Source organism: Equus caballus, chromosome 8 (assembly GCF_041296265.1).
Source record: "Equus caballus isolate H_3958 breed thoroughbred chromosome 8, TB-T2T, whole genome shotgun sequence".
Lineage (NCBI taxonomy): Eukaryota > Metazoa > Chordata > Mammalia > Perissodactyla > Equidae > Equus > Equus caballus.
Window position 1 is genome coordinate 91,464,332 of NC_091691.1, and position 17,221 is coordinate 91,481,552.

At 36.3% G+C, this 17,221-nt stretch overlaps 1 long non-coding RNA gene across 1 annotated transcript in view; it reads left to right on the forward strand.

Annotated features, from left to right (window-relative positions):
- The window catches only part of LOC111774569 (uncharacterized), a 68,378-nt gene that overhangs the window by 20,276 nt on the left and 30,881 nt on the right, over positions 1–17,221 (forward strand). The window lies entirely within an intron of this gene.

A 17,221-nucleotide genomic window follows, 5' to 3' on the forward strand; every position in this document is an offset into this window, starting at 1 on the left:
AGGATTTGTTTCTTTTTCCTAGAGGGTAAATAACTGTAAATTATAGTTGACATAATTGTTCTATATCAAATTTTCCTAGAATATGAAATGCACGTTTTCTTAAAATTCAATTATTCCTCCACTCCAGGGAATTTTTCATGAATTATATCTTTGAATATCTTTTCTCTTCCATTTGTTCAATTCTGCAAGTAGAAGCCATAAAATATCTATATGTTCAATTTTTTAAAAGTTTGTTATGTATCTCGTCATTAACAGCTATAAAATTTGTCATTTTCTTCTGTATTCAATTATTGCTAGATATTCAATTTTCATTCATGCTTATTTATTCTCTTGCTGATTCTACTAAATTTATTAAGTCTGCAAAGATGTATTTTTAATTCTCAAATTTTGTCCTCAACTCTCAAAGTCCCTTTTTTATTATTTGTAAGAAATCATTTGAAGTATAACATAAAAGATGAAAGTTTTATCTTTACCTCCATAATTTTATATTTATATTTAAAATTTAAAAACTCCTACAAATTAGTAATAAAATAGACAGAAAAATGGCTAATGTCTTGAACAGCCACTTAAAAAGGAATTCCAAATGCCCAATAAACATATGAAAAGACATTCGATTTTATTCGGCCTCAGCATTACAACCGACCGCATTTGGATTTCAGTATACTCCTATCAGGAGGGCCAAATTACGGATGGAAAAGGCCAGGTGTTGTCAAGTCTGTGGACTAACTGGAACCTAATACAGAGTTTGTGCAACTGTAAATTAATATAACCATTTGGAAAATTGTAGCAGTGTCTTTAAACATGAACATTAGCCTACGCTATGACTCAGCAACTCCACTTCACAGTAGTGTATGCATATGATTACCATGAAGCAATTTTTTACCCTCTTACTGTTCTTTTTTTTTTGAGGAAGATTAGCCCTGAGCTAACACCTGTCACCAATTCTCTTCTTTTTTTCTGAGGAAGACTGGCCCTGAGCTTACATTCTTGCCACCTTCCCCTACTTTATACATGGGACGCTTGCCATAGCATGGCTTGACAAGTAGTACATAGGTCCGCACCCGGGATCCGAACCAGCGAACCTGGGGCTGCTGAAATGGAATGTGCAAACTTAACTGGTATGCCACTGGGCCAGCCCCTGACTGTTCTTTTTAATGCTTCCTTAGCTATTCATGGTCTACTTGTTGTCAAATATTGCTGTTTACTGGAAAGTAGAATGAAAAGGGAAAAGAAAAAATAAAGGTCATGCTTCTTATCGCTGTTGCTTTTTTTTTTTTTATTAATGTTATGATGGATTACAACCTTGTGAGATTTCAGTTGTACATTTTTGTTAGTCATGTTGTGGGTACACCACTTCCCCCTCTGTGCCCTCCCCCCACTCCCCCTTTTCCCTGGTAACCACCGATCAGATCTCCATATCAATATACTAAATTCCACCTATGAGTGGAATCATATAGAGTTCGTCTTTGTCTGACTGGCTTATTTCGCTTAGCATAATACCCTCGAGGTCCATCCACGTTGTTGTGAATGGGCCAATTTTGTCTTTTTTTATGGCTGAGTAGCATTCCATTGTGTATATATACCACATCTTCTTTATCGAATCATCAGTTTCTGGGCATGTAGGCTGGTTCCACGTCTTGGCTATTGTAAATAATGCTGCGATGAACATAGGGGTGCAACGGACTCTTGAGATTTCTGATATCAGGTTCTTAGGATAGATACCCAGTAATGGGATGGCTGGGTCATAGGGTATTTCTATTTTTAACTTTTTGAGAAATCTCCATACTGTTTTCCATAGTGGTTGTACCAGTTTGCATTCCCACCAACAGTGTATGAGGGTTCCTTTTTCTCCACAACCTCTCCAACATTTGTCACTCTTGGTTTTGGATGTTTTTGCCAATCTAACGGGGGTAAGGTGATATCTTAGTGTAGTTTTGATTTGCATTTCCCTGATGATTAGCGATGATGAACATCTTTTCATGTGTCTATTGGCCATATTCATATCTTCTTTTGAGAAATGTCTGTTCATGTCCTCTGCCCATTTTTTGATCGGGTTGTTTGTTTTTTGGCTGTTAAGCCGTGTGAGTTCTTTGTATATTATGGAGATTAACCCTTTGTCGGATAAGTGGCTTGTGAATATTTTTTCCCAATTAGTGAGCTGTTTTTTTGTTTCAATCCTGTTTTCCCTTGCCTTGAAGAAGCTCTTTAGTCTGATGAAGTCCCATTTGTTTATTCTTTCTATTGTTTCCCTCAACTGAGGAGTTACAGTGTCCGAAAAGATTCTTTTGAAACTGATGTCAAAGAGTGTACTGCCTATATTCTCTTCCAAAAGACTTATTGTCTCAGGTCTAATCTTTAGGTCTTTGATCCATTTTGAGTTTATTTAGGTGTGTGGTGAAAAAGACTGGTCAATTTTCAATCTTTTGCATGTGGCTGTCCAGTTTTCCCAGCACCATTTGTTGAAGAGACTTTCTTTTCTCCATTGTAGGCCCTCTGCTCCTTTGTCGAAGATTAGCTGTCCATAGATGTGTGGTTTTATCTCTGGGCTTTCAATTCTGTTCCATTGATCTGTGGACCTGTTTTTGTACCAGCACCATGCTGTTTTGATCACTGTAGCTTTGTAGTATGTTTCGAAATCTGGGATTGTGATTCCGCCGGCTTTGTTTTTCTTGCTCAGGATTGCTTTAGCAATTCGCGGTCTTTGGTTGCCCCATATGAATTTTAGGATTGTTTGTTCAATATCTGTGAAGAATGTTCTTGGGATTCTGATTGGGATAGCATTGAATCTGTATATTGCTTTAGGTAGTATGGACATTTTAACTATGTTTATTCTTCCAATCCATGTGCAAGGAATGTCTTTCCATCTCTTTATGTCATCGTCAATTTCTTTCAAGAAAGTCTTGTAGTTTTCATTGTATAGATCCTTCACTTCCTTGGTTAAGTTTATCCCAAGGTATTTTATTCTTTTCGTTGTGATTGTGAATGGGATTGAGTTCTTGAGTTCTTTTTCTGTTAGTTCATTGTTAGTGTATAGAAATGCTACTGATTTATGCACGTTAATTTTATACCCTGCTACTTTGCTGTAGTTGTTGATTATTTCTAATAGTTTTTCTGTGGATTCTTTGGGGTTTTCTATATATAAGATCATGTCGTCTGCAAACAACGAGAGTTTTACTTCTTCGTTACCTATTTGGATTCCTTTTATTTCTTTTTCCTGCCGAATTGCTCTGGCCAGCACCTCCAGTACTATGTTGAATAGGAGTGGTGAAAGTGGGCACCCTTGTCTTGTTCCTGTCCTCAGAGGGATGGCTTTCAGTTTTTGTCCATTGAGTATGATGTTGGCTGTGGGTCTATCATATATGGCTTTTATTATGTTGAGGTACTTTCCTTCTATACCCATTTTACTGAGGGTTTTTATCATAAATGGGTGTTGGATCTTGTGGAATGCTTTCTCTGCATCTATTGAAATGATCATGTGGTTTTTGTTTTTCATTTTGTTGATGTAGTGTATCACGTTGATTGACTTGCGGATGTTGAACCATCCCTGTGTCCCTGGTATAAATCCCACTTGATCATGGTGTATAATCTTTTTGATGTATTGCTGTAATCGGTTTGCCAAAATTTTGTTGAGGATTTTTGCATCTATGTTCATCAGTGATATCGGCCTGTAGTTCTCCTTCTTTGTGTTGTCCTTGTCAGGTTTGGGGATCAGGGTGATGTTGGCTTCATAGAATGTGTTAGGGAGTTCTCCATCTTTCTCAATTTTCTGGAACAGTTTGAGGAGAATAGGTATTAAGTCTTCTTTGAATGTTTGGTAGAATTCTCCAGAGAAGCCGTCTGGTCCTGGACTCTTATTTTTGGGGAGATTTTTGATTACTGTTTCTATTTCCTTACTTGTGATTGGCCTATTCAGATTCTCCGTTTCTTCCTGATTCAGTCTGGGGAGATTGTAGGAGTCTAGGAATTTGTCCATTTCTTCCAGGTTGTTCAATTTGTTGGCATATAGTTTTTCATAGTATTCTCTTATGATCTCTTGTATTTCATTGGTATCTGTTGTGATTTCTCCTCTGTCATTCCTAATTTTATTAATTTGCGATTTCTCTCTTCTTTTCTTGGTGAGTCTGGCTAGGGGTTTGTCAATTTTGTTAATTCTTTCAAAGAACCAACTCTTTGTTTCATTGATCCTTTCTATTGTCTTTTTTGTTTCAATATCGTTTATTTCTGCTCTTATTTTTATTATTTCCCTCCTTCTACTGACTCTGGGCTTTGTTTGTTCTTCTTTTTCTAGTTCTGTTAGGTGTCGTTTGAGGTTGCTTATGTGAGCTTTTTCTTGTTTAGTGAGGTGGGCCTGTATTGCGATGAATTTCCCTCTTAGGACTGCTTTTGCTGCATCCCAAATGTTTTGGTATGTCGTGTTCTCATTTTCATTAGTCTCCAGATAAAATTTGATTTCTTCTTTAATTTCTTCAATGATCCATTGTTTGTTGAGAAGCGTGTTGTTTAGTCTCCACATTTTTGCACCTTTCTCTGCTTTTTGCTTGTAGTTGATTTCTAGTTTAATAGCATTATGATCAGAAAAGATGCTTGATATTATTTCAACTCTCTTGCATTTATTGATGTTTGCTTTGGTTCCCAAAATATGGTCAATCCTTGAGAATATTCCATGTGCACTTGAGAAGAATGTGTAACCTGCTGTTTTTGGATGAAGTGTTCTATATATATCTATTAAGTCCATCTGGTCTAATTTTTCATTTAATTCTATTATTTCCTTGTTGATTTTCTGTCTGGATGTTCTGTCCATTGGTGTTAATGGTGTGTTGAGGTCCCCTACTATTATTGTATTGTTGTTGATGTCTTCTTTTAGTTCTATTAAGAGTTGCTTTACAAATTTTGGTGCTCCTGTGTTGGGTGCGTATATATTTATAAGTGTTATGTCTTCTTGGTGGAGAGTCCCTTTTATCATTATATACTGTCCCTCTTTATCTTTCTTTATCTGTTTTGCTTTGAAATCTACCTTGTCTGATATTAGTATAGCGACACCTGCTTTCTTTTGTTCATTATTAGCTTGGAGTATTGTTCTCCATCCCTTCACTCTGAGTCTGTGTTTGTCTTTGGGGCTGAGGTGTGTTTCCTGGAGGCAGCATATTGTTGGATCTTGTTCTTTGATCCATCCTGCCACTCTGTGTCTTTTGATTGGGGAGTTCAATCCATTTACATTTAGAGTGATTATTGAGATGTGGGGGCCTACCACTACCATTTTGTGTCTTGTTTTCCGCTTTTCTTCAGTTTCTTTTGTTTCTCGTCCCATGGTTTAATCTGTTCTGATGTAGAGCTGCTACTCTCTGTTGTTGTCCTTCTACTTATCTCCTCTGCTCTTGGTTTTGTAGCCCCTTTCCTTTTTTGGATTTTTCAGGAATGAGGGTTTTCCTGAGGATTTCCTGAAGAGGAGGTTTTGTGGCAATGAACTCCCTTAATTTTTGTCTATCTGCGAAAGTTTTTACTTCTCCATCGTATTTGAAGGATATTTTCGCTGGGTAGAGAATTCTCGGCTGTAGATTTTTGTCCTTCAGATTTTTGAATATATCATTCCACTCTCTTCTAGCCTGTAAAGTTTCTGCTGAGAAATCTGCTGATAGCCTGATGGGGGTTCCTTTGTAGGTTAGTTTCTTTTGCCTGGCTGTCCTTAGTATTTTCTCCTTGTCATTGACTTTTGCTAGCTTCACTACTATATGGCGTGGAGTTGGTCTTCTTGCATTGATAAAGTTTGGAGATCTATTGGCTTCTGTCACCTGAAGATCCATCTCCCTCACCAGATTTGGGAAGTTCTCAGCCATTATTTCTTTGAATAGGTTTTCTACCCCTTTCTCCTTCTCTTCTCCCTCTGGTATACCTATAATCCTTACGTTGCATCTCCTAATTGTGTCTGATAATTCTCGGAGAGTTTCTTCATTTCCTTTTAGTCTTGCTTCTCTCTCCTCCTCTGCCTGCAGCAATTCTATATTGCCATCTTCCAAATTGCTAATTCTTTCCTCCATATTATCGGCCCTACTGTTCAGAGCATCTAGATTTTTCTTAATCTCCTCTATTGTGTTCTTCATTTCCAATATGTCTGTTTGGTTCTTCTTTATCGTATCAAACTCTTTTGTGACATAGCTCCTGAACTCGTTGAGTTGACGGTCAGAACTCTCTCTTAACTCATTGAGAATTTTAATGATGGCTGTTTTGAAGTCATCATCATTTAGGTTATATATCTCATTTTCTTTGGGATTGTTTTCTGTGTATTTGTTACTTTCTTTCTGTTCTGGAGATTTAATGTATTTTTTCATATTGCTTGATGTTGTTGATTTGTGCCTCCGCATGGAGATAGAGTTTAGTTGCTCCTTTCACTTGTTTCAGCTGCTGCGGTGGGGGAGCAGCTGTTTATACAGCACCAACCAGGAACCCTGTCTGCAGTTGCTAACTGGGCCTGGGCCCCTCCTCGTAGCCACAGTGGTCCTTTGGATTCCCTCCTCTGCTGTGGGGGCCGTCACAGGGGGGCTTCAGGCTGCTGGTGCCTACTGTTGCAGCCCACCTAGATGTGCTCTCTCCTTGGGGTCTGCAACGGTGTTATGGGCTTTTCCAGCGGCCAGGGGTGGGATCACTTATATTTGTCGCTCCATTGCTGTCGGCACCCACAAAATCTCACTTGTCCTCTATGGGTCGTAGGAGAGCTATTGGCATCTTCTACAGTCTGTGGTTAGTTCACCTAGCTATGCTGCTTTTGCCCTGGGGTCTTCCAGCCTTGTGGCTGGTGGCTGGGTGCCTTCTACTGGTGCTGTGCAGAGGCTTTCCCTAAGGCTGCTGTGAGCCTGTAGGGTTTCCCCCTAGGCTACGAAGCTGGGTCTCTGGAACTCCCCCCAGCCCCAGTCCTCTCCGAGATCTCCGGCTATCCCTAGACCCACAGGGCGGGCAACGGCAGCTGGGGGTCGCCCCGCCCTCTGGGATTCTCTCCGGGCCTCTCCCGGAGCCGTGAATGCTCGGCGTGGCCCCTCTGCTAATGGCAGACAGAGAGTTTTGTCTGCTGCCCGGGCGGAACTTTGGCACTTCCCGTCCGGGTCGCAGAGCCGGCCTTTGAAACTTCCCCCAGCCCCGGTCCTCTCCGAGATCTCTGGCAATCCCTAGTCCCACGGGGCCGGCAACGGCAGCTGGGAGACCTCCGTACCCTCAGCGACTCTCTCTGGGACCCTCCGGGCGCCGCGAATCCCCAGCGGGGACTCCCCGCCAATGGCGGGGAGAGACTCTCCCCGCTGGCTCAGGTGTGCAACTCCAAAGTTTCCCTCTGCGTTTAGGAGTAATTGCGGGGGGTTTAGGTAGGGTTCTGGTCACCTGTTTCCACCGTCGCTCCTCTGTTGTGTGCTCGCTCCTGCCCTAGATGTGTGTAGATCCTCTGGGAGCGTCCGTTGGAAGAAAGCCGCTTGCGGGTACTAGGCTGCTCGTCAGGGTCGGAGAGTTTTCACCTATTTCCACATCCTCCCAGAGGAAAGTCCATCCGCCTTCCGATGTATAGTCGCGTGGGTCTCTCAGACGTCCTGAGATGCTGTCTGGATATCCTTTGTCAAGCGATAAGTGTCCAAATAATTGTAGACTCGAAGGGGGAGAGACAAAGAGGACTATTCACGGCGCCATCTTGGATCTCCCTCAAGTACACGTCTTATCGCTGTTGCTTTTTGAGGTAAGCACATTTCTTGTGCAGTCAAAGCCTGAGGTTGTCTGTCTTTGCCGCTGCCTCCTTTTGATGCTCTTCTTCCATTCTCTCACTCATCCTCTTGCCAAAATCAAAAAGTACCCTTCAGTACTCATGCCAAGATTGTCCATAAGAAACTTACTTTCCTGAGGCCATATTCTTGAACTTTCACTTTTCTTTCAAAAATTGTATGATGATGTAATAAATCTCATTAATAAAAAAGACTTCCCTGGGGGCCAGCCTCATGGCATAATAGGTAAGTTCACTTGCTCCATTTTGGAGGCTGGGGCTTTGCTGGTTGGGATCCCGGGTGCAGACCTATGCACCACTTATCAAGCCATGCTATGTCAGGCATCTCACATATAAAGGAAGATGGACAAAGATGTAAACTCAGGGCCAATCTTCCTCAGCAAAAAGAAGAGGATTGACGGTGCCTGTTAGCTCAGGGCTAACCTTCCTGAAAAAAAACTTCCCTGATATGAAGCTTCCCGTTTTGCGTTATATTGTACCATTATCTGCTCTTGTCATTAGTGTGCCCTCGACTTCCTCTGGTTGATCATTAATGAAGATGTTTAATATGGCCAGTGTTTGCACCAAATCCTCTTGCTCTGGTACTGCCATTTATGATAATTTATTTCATTCATTGAATGGCTGTAGTTTAGTACCCCTGGGTTTATTTTTGGGCAACAAGAAGAGACTGTTACTGGATACATAGTAAAATAACAGAAAACATATTATAAGATGGCTTATTCTTTCATACGAGTTAAAATCCTTTAGCCAGTCCTCCTTTGAAATATCTGTACTATTTTCTAAGTAAATTTATCCACATTTTTCAAGTAAAAGCTTCACATTAAATCCTGTTTCCACTGTGAATTTTTGCTAAGTTTCCTGCCGCACCTTGTTAAGTCTGTTGTTCTGTCTGTGCATTGTTGTCTAGAATGTAACGTGTGATCAGCCAAGCGACTTCAATTTAGATGTTTTCTATGTACTATTTATGGAATAATAATGATCAGCATTATGTTTTAAAATATTTGCATTTGAAATATTCAATAAATCCTGAAGTATTTACTTCATCCTCTGCATATCCCATTGTTATTCTATAGAAGAAGCAAGGCATACTGATTGGGACAATGGACTGTGGTGTCTTACTGCCAGGCCTTGATTCAAGCTCTTACTGTCTGGTGGCCACAGGCAAATTAACTACCCTCCATATCTCCGCCTCTTCATGGGGAAAGGGGGGAATAATAATAGATTCCAATTTATAAGAAATGAGAAAAAATATAAAAACTTAGAAAACACACTGGTACACAGTAAGTGTTTAAATGAATAAAACTGTGTTGAATAATTTGAAGACCATACAAAATTATTGCAAGAGTCTTTTAATGTTGCTGTAATCCGGAAAACTTATCCAATAGTTCCTTATGTGAAATTTCAGGCCAATAATTTCTTATCTGATTAATTATAGGGATCCAAAAAACAATGCAATTATTTTGAACAAATAATGACGTAACTGTATGTTTCAATAACAAGTTTGCAATGGCTTCCTGAAAATCAACCTCTATTTAGCATCGTTGAGATTGTGGTAACTAGTGATGGTGGATTTGTTTTTGAAGCTGAGCCAAAGTCAGATTGTAATAGGATAGATAGAGGTGGAGTGTGAGTGGATGATGAGGAGATGAACAAACCTTTAAAGAATTTGTATATAAAGAGGATGCAAAAGAACAGTATTTGCAGAAGGAATCAGTTAAGTAGTAGATTCTTAAAAAAGAAAAACATGAGAAATATGGCCATATTTAACTCTAGATGGTTAAGAAAGAATAGAAAGTGAGGAAATTCATAGAGGAGAGAAGAGAGTGTTGATGGCTGGAGAGTGAAGAGGAGGTAAGGAGAAATGGTACACAGCACAAAGGGGGAACTTTGGTGATTCAAGGAAAGCAAAATTAGTGTGGATATTTTGGGTATGTTTTTGAGAGGCCAAAAGACTTATTACCTAATTAATTGTCTTTTCTTTATGAAGCAGAAGGTAAAATCATCAATTCTCACTCAACTAGGTCTCATTGTAATAGTTGATGCCAGCATCAATTTCTTCTTTATTTACCTATGTTGTTTCTCATTATCAAATGGGGTATATGCTTATTATAAATATAAAAGAACAATAAAGAAACATGTAGGAGCACACCATGATGAATTAGTTTCTATTAAATGTTGCTTAAGAACATAATGTTAACACTTGTTATAAAACTAAAAATATATGTTATTAAATGTTCTTAAGAATATGACTTTTAAATTACATTGGCTTACTTTGGCCCTCTGTTCACTCCGGCTATCAGACATCCATACGTGTTGGCTCTCAGATAGGATACATGTATATGTTATGAAGGAACCTTATAGGTCTTTCAAGCGGCAAAGTTATCTAATTTGGGGCATTTGTCACCACATAAACCTTTTCCTCTACCTCAGATTCTGTCACCAGAAGTTTTCCCTAGAGTCTCTTGCTGGTAGCATCCCCTCTCCCAGGGTGACTTACTCTTGAATTACCAGCAGGGCTGGAGACCAGGCACTTTGCGATGGGGAAGACTTACCCTTGGCGTGCCACTTGGTAAGACTGCAGGGCACTTTACTGTCAGGGAGAACCTCCACCACCACCGGCCACCGCCACAATAACTCTCCAATTTTCTTCCCCTTTATTCTTGTAGAACCGAGCCACACCATACAGCTCATTAAGTCCACTGCTTAATCAAAATTTGGTAGGCGAAAAAGTTATCAGTCTTCTTTTTTCATATATTGCAAGTGATTATCTTGAAGGCTCTTCTGTCAGCGATCATTGCTGGGGTGTGGGAGAATTCTTCACCAGAAACATTACCTTCTGCTTTATAAAGAAAAGAGAATTAATTAGGTAATAAGTATTTTGGCCTCTTGGAAACATACCCAAAATATCCACACTAATTTTGCTTTCCTTGAATCACCAAAGTTCCCCCTTTGTGCTGTGTACCGTTTCTCCTTACCTCCTCTTCACTCTCCAGCCATCAACACTCTCTTCTCTCCTCTATGAATTTCCTCACTTTCTTAACCATCTAGAGTTAAATATGGCCATATTTCTCATCATCGGGATGACTCTCTTCTTTCCTTTTACCCACGCTTTTGTGTAGCAAATCAATTTCAATAATTCTCCATGAATTAATACGTATACATTATATAGTCATACTTTCTTCCCATTTAAGTTGCTAGCATATTATTTACTTTTTATTTTATGATATTATGTACCAAATAGAAATATTAAATGTATATCATTAAAATTATTAATGCTTTCAATATAGGATTCGGAGTAATATATTCCCTCTCAATTTCAGACTAATAAACATTTAATTATGTTTTCTTTTATCAGTTTAGTAGAAATTAATGTATTTATTGGTTCATATATTTTGAAGCATTGATATCAATAACTAATTTATATTCTTTATCATTCTTTTTAACAGTGGAAATTATGATTCTACATTTTGAGCTCTTGTTGCATCATTTGACCCAATTGTAATTATCATCACAACATTTTTATTTAAACCATCATTTTCACTACATGAAATTTTAATAACTAAGATTGCTTTTGCTACTCTCAACCCAAACACAGGGGCAATGTTTCTGAATCATTTGTAATATCACTTTTGTGGTATTACTAAGTTTTTCTTTATGATTTTTTTCAAGCATGTGTTCTTAACAGATTTCAGAGTGCAATGATTACCATCAGCCGTTCTAATTAACACATGCATTTTCTTGGTTCAGTTTATTGTGTGTGTGTGTTTTTTTTAACACTACTTATGTTCTCTTTTCTGGGATCCTGTTGTCTGTTTAAATCTCTTTTATACAGAATATTTCCTTGTAAACCTTCCAAAGACACGGTAAATAGATAATGCAGTTGAAGAATCTTGGTGTGCCCAACAATGCTTTTTTTCAAACTACTACATAAAATATATATTTTCTGGATATACGAGTTTTGGTTTATAGACCTTTTTTGTACACATTTTATAGAGTGATTTCTGGTATCAAATAAATTCCCCGGTTGCAGTTGAAAATTATATTGTCTGCTTTTCTTTATTTTGTAAACTGTTCCCTTGATGTAAATGTGGTAAAAAAGAAGTCCTCCTTTTGAGTTCAAGTGTGTATATTTGTTTCAATTTTCTCTCATTAATTAGTCTGACTTGACACTCATTATGCTATTTCGATTGGTAGCTCCAAGTGATTATTCAGCCAAGGGATGTTTATATCTAATTTTTATTTGTTAATTGCATCTCTGCCATCTGTCTCTGTCTGTCATTCAGGTACTCATGTTTCTCACACATTAGAAATCCAGACTGTGTCACCGTTACACTCACGTTTTTCATTTATTTGTTGTCTTCTTTTGTATTGAAAGATATTGCTCTCATTTGAAGTACATTCTAGAAGATACAGTTTTCAGCCCTGTATGTTCCATTTGTCATCTTATCTGTTGATTTTTAAAAAATGCTTTACTTATTTAGACTTCAAATGCCTTAGAATAACAATTATTTTCCTGACTATATATTTATTATGCTCAGAAATTAAAATTATATAAAAAGATGTGCCATCCAATTATCTGCATCCAAAGCATCCACACATCTGGTATCACATTTATTGTTTTTTGTTTATTTCCTTATAGTAATACATATAAATATATCTTATCATTTCATAATCTTTCTGATTTAGTTTCCGCATCTTAAACTTTTCACTTAACATCATAATATGGAAATCATTCCATTCTGATATAAAGACTGTTACCTGGAAATTTATCAATATTTTCTACAGCTGCATATACATTTAAATATATATAAATATTTAATGAGCCACTCATAGGTGAACTTTATATTGTTTCCAACATTCTCCTGTCATAAACCATACTCCAAATTACAAACGTTTTATATGCTTTAGTTTAAAAGTGTACTGTCATTGAGTTGTGTGAGTTCTTTATATATTATGGATTTTAAGCATTTATCGGATAACTCACACAACTCAACAACAAAAATTCAAACAACCCAGTCAAAAAATGGGCAGGAGACATGAATAGACATTTCTCCAAAGAAGATATAGGGATGGCCAATAGGCACAAGAAAAGATGTTCATCATCGCTGATCATCAGGGAAATGCAAATCAAAACTACACTAAGATACCACCTTACACCCATTATAATGACAAAAATCACTAAAACAAATAGTTACAAATGTTGGAGAGGTTGTGGAGAAAAAGGAACCCTCATAGACTGCTGGTGGGAATGCAAACTGCTGCAGCCACTATGGAAAACAGAATGGAAATTCCTCCAAAAATTAAAAATAGAACTACCATACGATCCAGCTATCCCACTACTGGGTATCTATCCAAAGAGCTTGAAGTCAGCAATTCCAAAAGTCCCATGCACCCCAATGTTCACTGCAGCATTATTTACAATAGCCAAGACGTGGAACCAACCTAAGTGCCAATCAACAGATGATTGGATAAAGAAGATGTGGTATATATATACAATGGAATACTACTCGGCCATGAAAAAGAAAAAAATCATCCCATTTGCAGCAACATGAATGGACCTTGAGGGAATTATGTTAAGTGAAATAATCCAGATAGAGAAGGACAATCTCTGTATGACTCCACTCATATAAGGAATTTAAAAATGTAGACAAAGAGAACAGATTAGTGGCTACCAGGGGAAAGGTGTGGTGGAGGGTGGGCACAAAGGGTGAAGGGGTGCACCTACAACACGACTGACAGACAATGATGTACAACTGAAATTTCACAAGATTTTAACCTATCATTAACTCAGTGAAAAAAGAAAAAGTGTACTGTCCAGTTATACAGAATTTAATGCCAGTAGTTGGATTGCTGGGTCAAAGTACAAAACTTCCAAATGATCCCTAAAAGATTTTTTTCATTTTGCAATTCCAGCACCAACATATCCTAGCACCTGTTTCACTACAGAGTGTTGTCAACATTGAAAAGTTAGAGATGATGGCAGTATGCTTCTAATCAGCACTTATCTTATCTTCACTGGGATTGAAGATATTTTCATGTATTTAAGGCCATTTGTTTTGTTTTTCTGTGAACTCTCAGTTCATTTTTTTGCAATTACTTTTCTTTGGTGTTACCACATTTCAACCCATTCTCCAAGCTCTGTGTCTTCAAACGTTTTTCTTGTCTTTCAAGAGTCATTTTTAGAAAATACTCAAGTTTTTGTCTACATTTCTTTTTAGGTTATTCCAAGACAATATATAAGTTTTGATGCTATTTAAAATGAAATCTCTTATATTAAATGTTAACTGTTTTGTTGTTGTTTAAATATATCCTGTTGATGTATGTATTACTTTTATTTCTTACTATTGTTTTCAATTGTCTCATTGATTTCAATAATTTCGATTTGATTATTCTTATTTCCTAAGCATACAATTACATTATCTGCTATCTGCAACTAGTGATATTAATTCCAAATTATTTTAGCTATAATTCCCTCCAGTAGAATATTAATTTTAACCTTTTTTCTGACTATAGTGGGACTTCTTCCATTATGTTCCATTTAAGTTAGATGATGATATGGGATCAATATAGATTTATATACATTATTCTGTTAAGAAGTAACCATTAATTGTTATTGTATTGTGTTTTTACCAAAATTGTCTGCTAAATTTTTGAAATTCTTTTTAACATTAAGCAATTGGCTCAGATAGTTATATCCCTTAAATTTATGAGGCTGTTCATTTAAATTAATAGATTTCAGAATTACATTCTTAGGGGTCTAGGATTGAGTAAGTCTCCCTATCACATACTGTTAATGTAATACTGGATGGTGATTTTTTTAATGATTTTCACATCAATATTGATAGAGATTATTCTTTTCTCTTTTTACTCTACATATCTCTGGAGTGGGTATTAATATAGCTTTACTTCATGAACGAATTTGGAAATTTTTCTTCTGGTTTAAATAGAACATTTTAATATTCGATGTTGTCTGCCCTTTAAAAAACAGCAGATTCCATCCTTCATTGATTCCTGACTTTGGAGAAGAATAATTATTTTACATCTCTTCATTTTTTTTTCTTCTATATAGGTCAGTCTGTCTGGATTATCTATATCTGGGTTGGTTTTGAAAATTAAATATTTCTACTGAATTTTTATTTTATGTGTATTTTATTTGCATAAATAGAGTTGATAAAAGTAGTGCAAAAAGGTACAAAATTGTTCAGAGTTCTTTTGAAAACTAGATATATTAGTTATTTCTTTGTGGTTAGTCATCATAACAATTCGTACTTTATATAATTGTGATTTCTCCTTTTTTCTTTATTTAGTTAGATAAAACTTCATAAACTTTATCAAACATTACAAAGAACTATCTTATATATTGACTTATTTGGGTGGGTTACATGGATTTTTTAAATTACATTAACGTCTTATCAGTTTTGTTTTTATTAATTTCTCTTATCCATTGCTTTTGTTGCATTGATCTCTATTATTCCCATGTGCTTAATACTTTCTTTTTTTTAATAATTTTTTTATTAAGATTATGATAGATTACAACCTTGTGAGATTTCAGTTGTACATTAATGTTAGTCATGTTGTGGGTGCACCACTTCACCCTTTGTGCCCTCCCCCCACCCCCCCTTTTCCCTGGTAACCACCGATCAGTTCTCCTTGTCTATAAGTTAACTTCCACCTATGAGTGGAGTCATGTAGAGTTCGTCTTTCTCTGTCTGGCTTATTTCGCTTAACATAATACCCTCAAGGTCCATCCATGTTGATGCTAATGGAACAATTTTGTCCTTTTTTTTTTGGCTGAGTAGTATTCCATTGTGTATATATACCATGTCTTCTTTATCCAATCATCAGTTTCTGGGCATTTAGGTTGGTTCCACATCTTGGCTATTGTAAATAATGCTGCGATGAACATAGGGGTGCATTGGACTGTTGGGATTGTTGATTTCAGGTTCTTAGGAATTACTTTCATTTTTAATAATATTGAAAATTCATATTATGATTTATTTTTACTTTGTGTTCCACTTTAGCTCCATTGCATTGGTATTTTCATTAATATTGTTTAAATATTTTCTTCTTTTGTGGGAGGAATACACTTTTAAAATTTTGATATCAATTTTTTGGATTATTTATTCATTCAAATATTCAAGGAGATCCTGTTGGCTTCTAATTTTTGACAATTATGAATAAAACTGATATTAAAAAACAAACAAAAAATTGCATTATATTTCAACATGTCCTGTAATTTTTAGTCATTAATTTATTGTTGGCAATTTAAATTTTCTAATTTCTCCCTGTTTTACTTATTAATTTGATATTTATGTTCCTAAATGTTTGTATGCTTCCCTCTATTTCCTTATAATAGACATTTGAGAGTGAACTAAAACATAAACTTATGAAATTTCTTAAACTGTATTTTCAACTTGCCTTCTAAGGAAGTCAAATGCAATTTACAAGTAATACACAAGACAACCCATTTCTATAAATCCTCAGCACAATCTGATATAATCTTATAAACAGTGAGTTTATTTTTTAATTTACTGTATCTGTCTTACTTTTCTATTTTAGTGCTATTGATTTAAGAACCATTTAGATAGAAAAATTTTATCCTTTGCCTATTAATCATTCTTTTATGAGTTTCTTAATTCGTTTCATGCTTAAAATTCCATACTCCATACAATGATCTTTTGAATGTAAATTTGCATTTATCCAGTTAATTTAACTTTTCATAGAGGTCTTCATGCCTCTGGAATAAATTTTAAGTTGTAAATTAGCAAAGTCTACTGACTATAAATATATTTTTCCAAACAGTGAACTTTTCTTTAAATATTTACATCAAATGTTTAAAATTTTATTTTTTAGTTACATATACTGTAATCTATTCACTTTTCTTTTTTTAACAATTTTGGGGAAAATTTTATTTCTTTTTGTTAGACTGTTCAAAAATGTCCCCATTTTAAAAGGTATAAATTCTAAACTCCAGGAAGATATCTTATGTTTGTCATAATCTGACCTCTCATATATTTGAGTCCAAGATTTCAGCTTCATCTCCTGCTATTCACACCACTTGCACAATATAGTCATTGGACAGACTACTCATCTTTCCTATACAACTTACATATATTATATAGAGAGACACCTTTTCTTAACTTATTAGCGTTCTCATAGACTGCCTGTTTCCAAAAACTATGTGGAAAATCTGATCCTTCAATGCACAATTCAAGTGTCATTTCTGCGCAGATATTTCAATCACCAGACATTCTGGTCACACAGACTCTTTGTCAGCCCTTCAAGTTCCAGAAGAAAGGTTTATTACTCTTGTGATCCTAAAGAATTTTCTTTATATCACTAACCTGCTACTTTTCCCATTATATTATTGCTAATTCTTTGGAGAGTTTATTAATCTACTGTATTTGAGAACCTTATGACAATTCACCTTTGTATACATTTACATATAGTATTAGCATTATATCTAGT